At 39.9% G+C, this 8,695-nt stretch overlaps 1 protein-coding gene across 2 annotated transcripts in view; it reads left to right on the forward strand.

Annotated features, from left to right (window-relative positions):
* Window positions 1-3,477: 3,477 nt before the first annotated feature.
* LOC102207442 (synaptic vesicle glycoprotein 2C-like) overlaps window positions 3,478-8,695 on the forward strand; it is a 64,490-nt gene continuing 59,272 nt past the window's right edge. The window contains exon 1 of one of the 2 annotated variants that reach the window (XM_005720091.2): window positions 3,478-3,954. The gene's annotated coding sequence lies outside the window, so the exon portion shown is untranslated. The remainder of the gene's footprint in view (window positions 3,955-8,695) is intronic. The other variant, XM_005720090.1, reaches the window with a different exon arrangement.

Genomic DNA, 8,695 nt, shown 5'->3' on the forward strand with positions numbered 1-8,695 from the left:
ACAAACAAACAAACAAACAAACAAACAAACAAACAAACAAACAAACAAACAAACAAACAAACAAATCCTTGCAGCCATAAACACATCTTCTTCATTAACCATTTGAACTGCAAAAGTTATTGATTACTCTAAATTATTCACCCAAGAAACACCAACATTTATTTAAATACACATTTAAAAAAATAAAGAACTTATATGATAAATCATTTAAAAGTAACGTCTTTAATGATTTGAAAGAAAAAACATAGTAATCAAAAAGTGCAGTCAGCTGTGAAATATAGAAGCAAAAAAGGAAGAGACAAAACAACATTTGCTGAATGAATAGATGTTATGCTGAAATCCAATATTCTTCTAAGATAAGACAGGAAACCACCAACATCTTTACCGTGTTGTCAAATGCATTTGCTTATTGAGTTACTCTGATGAGAAAACTCTATACATGAACCTGTGATATAAAAAATACCACACTATGAGACTTGATTTGTCATGTACTCTGTGCAGGTAGGAATGCTGAACCCAAAAGTGCAGACTAACGGAGGCAAAAAAGGTGAACTCAAAATACAGTTTTAATATTGGACACAAGGAAAACTATTAGTTAGTTTTCCTTGTGTCCAATATTAAAACTGAACAATACAAATAAACTAAGGCAGACAGATGGAACACACAGTGAGGTATGATGCAAATCACAACATAGACCAAGAAAAACACAGGTTTTAAATACACAGAGGGAGCAAACAGGGAATGGGGGACAGGAGGGAAACACAGCTGGGACAAATCATACCTAACAAGACAAGGGAAGCAAACTAAAAACACTGACGTGAGACACAGACTTTCAAAGTAAAACAGGAAACATAACACAGAGACACGGATTTGACGAGCAGACAGGGGCAGACGGAGCAACTATGGAACAAAGACAGAAACCAGAAGACTAAAAACTCTAACATTGAACCCAAAAGACTAGAAATGATAAATAATGACAAAATCAAAGTTAAATAATCATGCAAAACTTCAAAACTCTGGGTCAAGACCCAGGTATTCTAACATGATTAGCCTAACACATTCTGTTTGCAGGAGAAGCTTAATGTTCATCAATATAAGTGTAGTGTAGTGTACTTTAGTGTTGTAAGATAATTAGTGTTTAGTCTTTGAATTTTATTTGCTAGTGTCAAGGTAGCAATGGTCCTAATCATATATAAACTCTGTGGGATAAAACAGTCTTGAGTAACTGCTACGGGTGCTAACTATCTTCGGTTGCTTACTCTTGGCTTTGTGCAGGTATATGTTGGTAACATAAAACCAGTTCTGTGTTTGTGGGCTTTGGTGTCTCTGTGGATGTGTTAAAAGCATATCAAAGGAGAGGTGGTTTGTGTTGCCTCAACAGGAAGTTGTAAGTTTTGTTGTAGTCACCTGTTTTATATTGGCAAAAATTGAGAAGTTCTATGAAACTTTAACAACAGAATTTTTTTTTTTTGCTGAACCAAAGTACAGCTTGTGGCTTTGCAGAGCAACGCCACACTGAAACTGGTCTAGTTCTCATAGGAAAAATGAGATATGAATATAAATAGTCAGTCTGTTGAGAAGGTGAAATTGAGGTCTTTTATGTGATTTAATAGCAAGATGGAACAAACAAAGGTTCAGGCACCAGAAGATCTGTCCATGTGTTCACAAGATTTTTTTTGAAAAGGATGTGGAAAGATACTTTCCCATTCTTAGTGTGTAGCAAAACCTTTAGAATGGCCTAAATATGCTTGAACATCATTGTTGCTATGTGTCCAGGAAAAGAACACCCCAACAAGGTTGTTAAAACAGCCATTTGAATTCTTACTGAGGAATTTAGAAATTATGTTCCTGTGGCGGTTGATAAAGTAGCTCTCAGTGACAAACATGAAACTAAAAGCTATGTTTTCTCTTGTACTGTATTCTAAAATTAGCCAGAAAGGTTCTGTTTCTTCAAGGTCAATTATAAAAGCTCTGAATGCTAGCAGTGGGAACTCTGAATGATCTGTTTTTATGATAAAAAGCAAGGTGATTTCATAGCTGACTGTAATGCTCTTAATAAGAAACAAAATACTGTTAAGTCTGTGGGATTGATGGCTCCAGTGCAATGTCAGACACCCATGGTAGAAAGTAGTTTCATTTGTTCACCTTAGGCTATCTCTGTTAACATAATAACTGATCTAGTACAGGAAAAACTAGCCTCAGGTCAAGTGCTGGTGAAGGTGCTTTCAGAGGCACCTCAAAAAGGAATGCCTACATGGCTAAGTAAAATTTCAGTATGGACCTAAGACAAGTAATTAAAGCCATGCAGCAACATATTAAACACTAACCTTGTGTTGTGGATGAAGTTATTTTCACAATCAAGCCTCCATCACCATGGCAAGATCAAAAAGATGGTCTTGTGTAGGGATGGGTATCGTTTAGGTTTTATCTGATACCGGTGCCAAACCAGAACTTTTGAAACGGCGCCGGTGCTTAAACGGTGCTCGAACCGGTGCTTAAAGAATGGAGAACACAAACTTTGTCCACAAACCTCTTATGTTTTTATTTGGAGCAGTCTCTTTTTTTCTGCAAAATGATAACCAAGTTAACCTTTTTTGTTGATACAACATACCTCCTTTGGTTGGAACCGGTGCTTAAACAATGCAAAACACAAACTTTGTCATAAAACCTCTCATGTTTAGCTCATGTTTAGCTCAAGTTTGGGGTGAGGATGATCATGAGAAAGGTGGTCGATCAGACTAAAAGGACACAAGAGGAGCTTGGTAATGATCTTAAGGCAGCTGGGACCACAAACACTAAGAACACCTTCTGTAAAACAACGCTGTGATGGACTGAAGCACCTGTTTGTAAGTGAACTTCTAAATTATTTAGCGAAGTTATTTTGGTCAGATGAAACCGAAATCAAGCCTTTTGGCATCAACTTAAGCCACCCTTTTGGAGAAAGAGAAATGGTGAGTATGAGCTAAAAAACACCATCCCCATGGTTAAGCACGGAGGTAGAAATATTATTCTTTGGTGCTGTCTCCAGACATCAGTCCAATAAAATAAATAAATAAATAAATAAATAAATAAATAAATAAATGAAAATCGGTGGAGGGAGATGAGACCTGAAGGCTTCACAAAGTCATGTCAGAAAGGACCAAAAACTATCAGGAATTAAGGCAGTTATGTAGCCAAAACCAATAGTAACTATCAAGGTATAACTAATGAATTGGCTGGTGAGAGTATACTCATAATTTTCTCACATTTTACAGGTCAAGTCATGAAAAAAATAAACCTGGGGTGTATTTTGCAGTCTTAACAGAAGCTGCTTTTGTACATTAGCACTTCAGAGGATTTAGGCACTGCACAACTGTTTTTTAGTGAAGTTGCAGCTTTAACCAGCAGCTTCTTTTCAAACTTCTCCCCGGGAGCCAAATTTCAGCCCTCCCTTACTCTCATCTTACGTCTAAACCCAGCAGCTTGTGATTGTAGCACGTCACGGAACCTTCGCCGGATACGTACCGTGGACTATTATACGGAAATGCTCACTATTGTCCGTAGGATGCAAAGCCACTATTGATCTCAGTCTGCCTATTGCTCATGCACCCTCCCTCTCCCCCTCGCTCCCCATCACAGACACACACATACACTCACACACTCACTCACGCTTCCTACCTCCCATCAGCATCCCTGGGCTTTCTTGGACTGCAGCAGAGAAACCGCTGCATCGAAGAAGACAAGAGGAGAAAAAAAATAGAAAAAAGAAAAAAGAAAGAAAGAATTAATTCGTTGCTCACTACCTCCGTGGCCGTGTAGAGACGCAAATCAAGGAACGGACACTTCAGAGTCTTCGAGTTCGTTTCGATGCACTAGAAATTGTAAGCATTTATTCATTTGTCTCACTGAATATCAGCAACTATAAGTTCATCTCCTCCATCACCCACGCTTTAGTCTGGATAACTGTCATTAACGGTAAGAGGAAATTTCGTATTCACCTGCTGCTTAAAACAATTGCAGTAGAAAAAAATAAAATGCTCCGCGCTCATGATTGACGGGAAAGTTGGGCAACTTTCGAAGTCGTCCAGCGCGAGCATCTTAAGATGTGCTTAGAATTAGAAATCCACACCACAGAACTGTGTTTGATCAGAGTAGCTCCTCATTTTCTTGATGATCAGAGCAGATTCTGAGGCGTGTGTCAGCTTTTGCCTGCTGCCAAAGTTTTATTGATTATTATTATTATTTTTAAATATCTTTTTGTGTCTAGTCTTTTTTCATCGTGGAGCAATGCTGCGACTTTTTGCTATGCGTGTGTGTGTCCATGGAAGGGGTGATGGGGTAGGGGGTGCTACTATCCTGACGCGATCATTGGTCATAGAAAAAGCGAGTCGGTGCACGCACGGCGAGGCAACCCCGAGCTTCCCCCTCCGCTTAGCGCGCACGAGCAGCCGGAGTGAAATCTGCAGTAAGATGCGCACAGAGAGAGAGACGACGAGGGGAGGGGGGAGATAGGTTCATCCATTAATCAGGAGTCAGTGCTCGATGCGGTGTGAGGAGAGCAATCTAACTGTACAGCGTAGTGCGACGTCGTCTCGCAAGGGAACATTGAAAGGACTGCCCGAAATCTAATTATGGGACGCCACTTGCGTCAGAGGGCCGCGCGGTGATTGATGTTCCTTCCCGCTCGTGCTCTGCGCTATACTCACCCGGTGGCGCCGCCGCGTAGAAGCCGCAGTAGTAAAAACGCTGCAAGTGGAACAAAGAGGAAAGTGACAGATGAGTTTTGCATAAAGCTTTCCCAAACTTCCCCATTCATCCTTCTGGAAATTGTGACCAGGTGTTCGCTTCGAGGCAGTTCTCTTGACCGGATAAATGTTCCATTTGAATAGATATTTGTCAAACACCCAAGTCAGTAAATTGATGTTTGCCTTAGGCCCGTGTGCCTCCGTGTTTGGTTTAGCACGCGAGATGGCAATGAAAACATCCATTCATCTATTCACATTAGTCGTTTTCACTTCTTTGTTAATCTCAATTTTCATCTCTGTTTGAGGACAGTACGCACAAAGGAGGGTTTGGCTTGCATGTCTGCGGCACACGTCTCACAGATGGTGGGGGCAGAAAGTCAGGATACAATCTGTCAGGCGGTCACCAGCCTGTAGAGAGCAGGGCAGGTAACATCAAGCGATTCATATGTGGACATAAGTGAAGAATGTCTCCCTCAATTATTTAGTAGCGCTTCATGACTATGTCTTCTTTTAACTGGATTCAGTGTTCAGTATGCCAACAAAGGTGGGAGAGTCCTTTGTAAAATTCGCTTCATTTGCTGAGATCAGTGATGTGAAGCCACCTTCATGTCTAATGCTTCAGCAGCTCATCGTTTTACTGTGTGGAGGTTAATTGAAATCATAATGAGTTAAAATGTTTCCACCTGACCAAATGTTTTCTAGTATCCCTGGCCTAATTAATGTGTCACCTATAGGACAATGAATTTGTTTCATATAGCACAAGAAGGTACAACAGCAAGATACCAGGAAGAACTGGAGTGACTATAGAGATCTGACTTTATTCAGAAGCTGAGCTGAACAAACACACTCACACCCGGTCTGTTGCTTTGAACTTCACTGGCTTGTTGAAAGTGAATATTTAAGTTGGAAATTTTTTTCTGAGAGGCACTGTGCAATTTGCTGAGAACAAAATGATGCAACAGCAGTCATCATCCATCCACTGAGGGCTGGATTAAAAAATCCCACTAAAAAGTTAAAGGGTGTTCCAGTGTCCCCTTTTTGAGCAGCATAAGGAGAGAGACAAACAAATATAAAGTGGTGGATTCTGACATGTTGACAAAGCCTAAAAATACAGAAAGTTCAACTGAGCATTGCACTGATCATGACAACAGACACACACGATTCAAACTTCTACAGAGGGACCTCTACAGCAGCTGGCCAAGCTCCAGCAGTCAGTAAACCTTCACAACTGTCAACTGGCCTATTGGGATTCTGATCAAAGCAGTCAAGTGGGGTTTGCTTGTAAGTTTTTAGTTATTTCCACTCCCTCTGTGTTCTGTGGCAAATACTCACTTGTGGCCTCTAAAATTTGCTATGTAGTGGTTTGATCACACTACATCTTTTGTGTCAATTTTAGGGAAAACTACAACGGAAAGATATCCCTCTAACGTTCTATAAACAACCAGGTGTTAAATGTACACATAGATAAGAGGTGTGCTAGAACATGGCATAATGTTTCATAATTTTCTGAGATCAATAGGGATCGAAACGTTTTATACCTTCTTCTTTCTATGCTTTGGCGACAGTTGTGAGGTTTCCTTCAGGCTTTGCTAAGCTTCATACACCTTTCATGCAATACAGTTACAGTTTTTAATCTCTGTCTCCTACAGGCAGCAAATCCAAATTCAAGGCTTACTTTACCTACCCATCGTACCACTATAAAAGTACTCATATTGCATGTCTACATGTGGAACCACATGGGAGGTTCTGAAGTATTTCTGTCAAAATTTAAACTTCTCTTGTGAAGCATCTGCAGAGCTTGGCATGTTATTTTATTCACATGATGTGCATGAACAAATGTTCACTGCAGCCATCTGTGGGCACCGTAGAGAGCCTGTAGGGCTTTGCACATACCGCTTACACTCACATATTGTCAGCCAGCATGTCGCATGCACTCACTGGATCTTATGCTCAACAAAATGTTGCGGATTTTGATATTATCAACAATGAATTATAGTTTCAAATTGAATAATATACTGCTGAAAATAGCTTCTTCCTTTTACCTTGTGTCATAAGAATATGCCTTACTGAGTCTCATAGCAAGCACCTCCAAAGTGGACCTGTGTGTGCTTGCAGGCATCTAGTGTTTTCGTGCGTGTTTGCCAGTGATTAATGAATGTTGCTGGATGGCGTCAGCAGGCCATGACAGCTCGACTGCAAGGAAATCATTTCTTCACCCTCCGCGGACTGCTGATTCAGAACTTGCAGGAATTTTGCTGATTGCTAAAATCACAACATGAGAGTTGTTGTAATAATAACCCCAATAACTGCGTCACAGCAGAAGGCATGGGGAGTCGCCATCAGAAAGAAAATAGAAGTGACCATAAGCGATATTAGCTGTTTATTGGAGGAAATGCCAAGGTTGTTGGTTGAAGTGTGTTGACTTATTGTGTAACCATGGGTAATTTCTGACATCAGCAATATGTGTATGTGAGGAAATGGATTAAAGATTGCTTCAAAAAGAGACTGGACATTTGGACCGGACTTTTAAGAATTATCTCTGTAGACCAAACTATATTGAAAGACTTCTAAATGTCAGCATTAATGGCCATTTGCATAAGGAGGAGAACGGTTAGCCTATCATGAATAATGAAATGTCAACAGAAGAGGCATATCTTTCATATTCTGCATTACCATCAAGATGATGACTTTGAAATTCTTGGCACACTTGGATAAGCGAGATGAGAGATGGAAGAGGGAAAGAGAGGGAGAAAAAAGGAGGAGGTGAAGAGAGATTGAGAGCCAGAGCGAAAGGAAAGTAGAGATTAGCATGGAGACCAGGGAGTACACGCAGACCCAGGTGTCTGTTATACAAAATTATCCATTTCCCTCTTTTATAAAAAGTTCTCTGAGCATTGCTGGACAGTTAGTTGATTGGCTATTTTCTTCTTGACCATTTGGTGCGGAAACTCTCAGAGCATATCATGAGGTTTATCACACATTTAGACCTTTAGTCAGAGGCATCAAGTTCTCAGTTTGGAGGAGCAGTGTGGTTAAAAATGAGGGGAAGTTTGGAAGGAGGAATGTGCTTCTGTACTCACAGTGGTATGCTCAATGGAAGCTCTTTTGTGCATTATAAAAGCACAGAATGTCATATTTGACCAATAATGTTTGATGTATACTGTAAATCCGAGTGTTACTATGAAGTCCTTCACTATAATATCTTGTTTGATTTATATAGGGATCTTATATAAATAACTAAATATGTAGTTATTTAGTTATTAAACAGGATGCTAAGGTCTGACAAGATAATCTACATAATCTGTTTCAAACCACATTGTGATCTGCCCCTAGATATTTCTAGTTATGGCTAAAGTAGTTTTGTTATTTTGAAATGCACCCTGCATCTACTACTTCAGTAGCTAGGTACATTAGTTTAGCTTGCCACCATCTTTTACCTCAGAAGTCAAATGTTGCAGCTGAGAACAACGTCAAGCCCGAGTTTGCAGTGTTCCAATAATAATAGTAAGAAAAAAAAGCCAGTGTTTTGCTTGCATTATCAAGAGTACAATGCAGTATTTGTTTTTTGGGCTCAAAAAGAATGCTTCAGCAAGTTTATAGATAGAACCTGTCCAGTGCTCTGTATGTGGTGTGTTAAACAAGTTACTAATACACAGCAGTGGTAGTACAGTGTTTTGGTGGTAAGACCAACTTAATGGGGGCTTCTAGCTGAAAATTCTGACTGTGAATTTGGAATTTCCTGCTTCCCACCTCAAATAGGACAAATTACATTTACAAAAGTTCTCTCCAAAGACTAAAAATACATTGCTGATCCAGAGAGTAATGGATGTTTGGCCCAAACCAAATCGACTATCGATCTATAGGTTTGAATGACTATGTTGACTCAGGCTAAGTCTGGGTGATAGGTATGTTGGGACATTGAGTCTACATCTGGTCTACGTAATATTTGCCATAACACATGTCTACACAAA

Source organism: Pundamilia nyererei, unplaced genomic scaffold (genome assembly GCF_000239375.1).
Source record: "Pundamilia nyererei isolate P.nyererei 1_Seehausen unplaced genomic scaffold, PunNye1.0 scaffold00002, whole genome shotgun sequence".
Taxonomy (NCBI): domain Eukaryota; kingdom Metazoa; phylum Chordata; class Actinopteri; order Cichliformes; family Cichlidae; genus Pundamilia; species Pundamilia nyererei.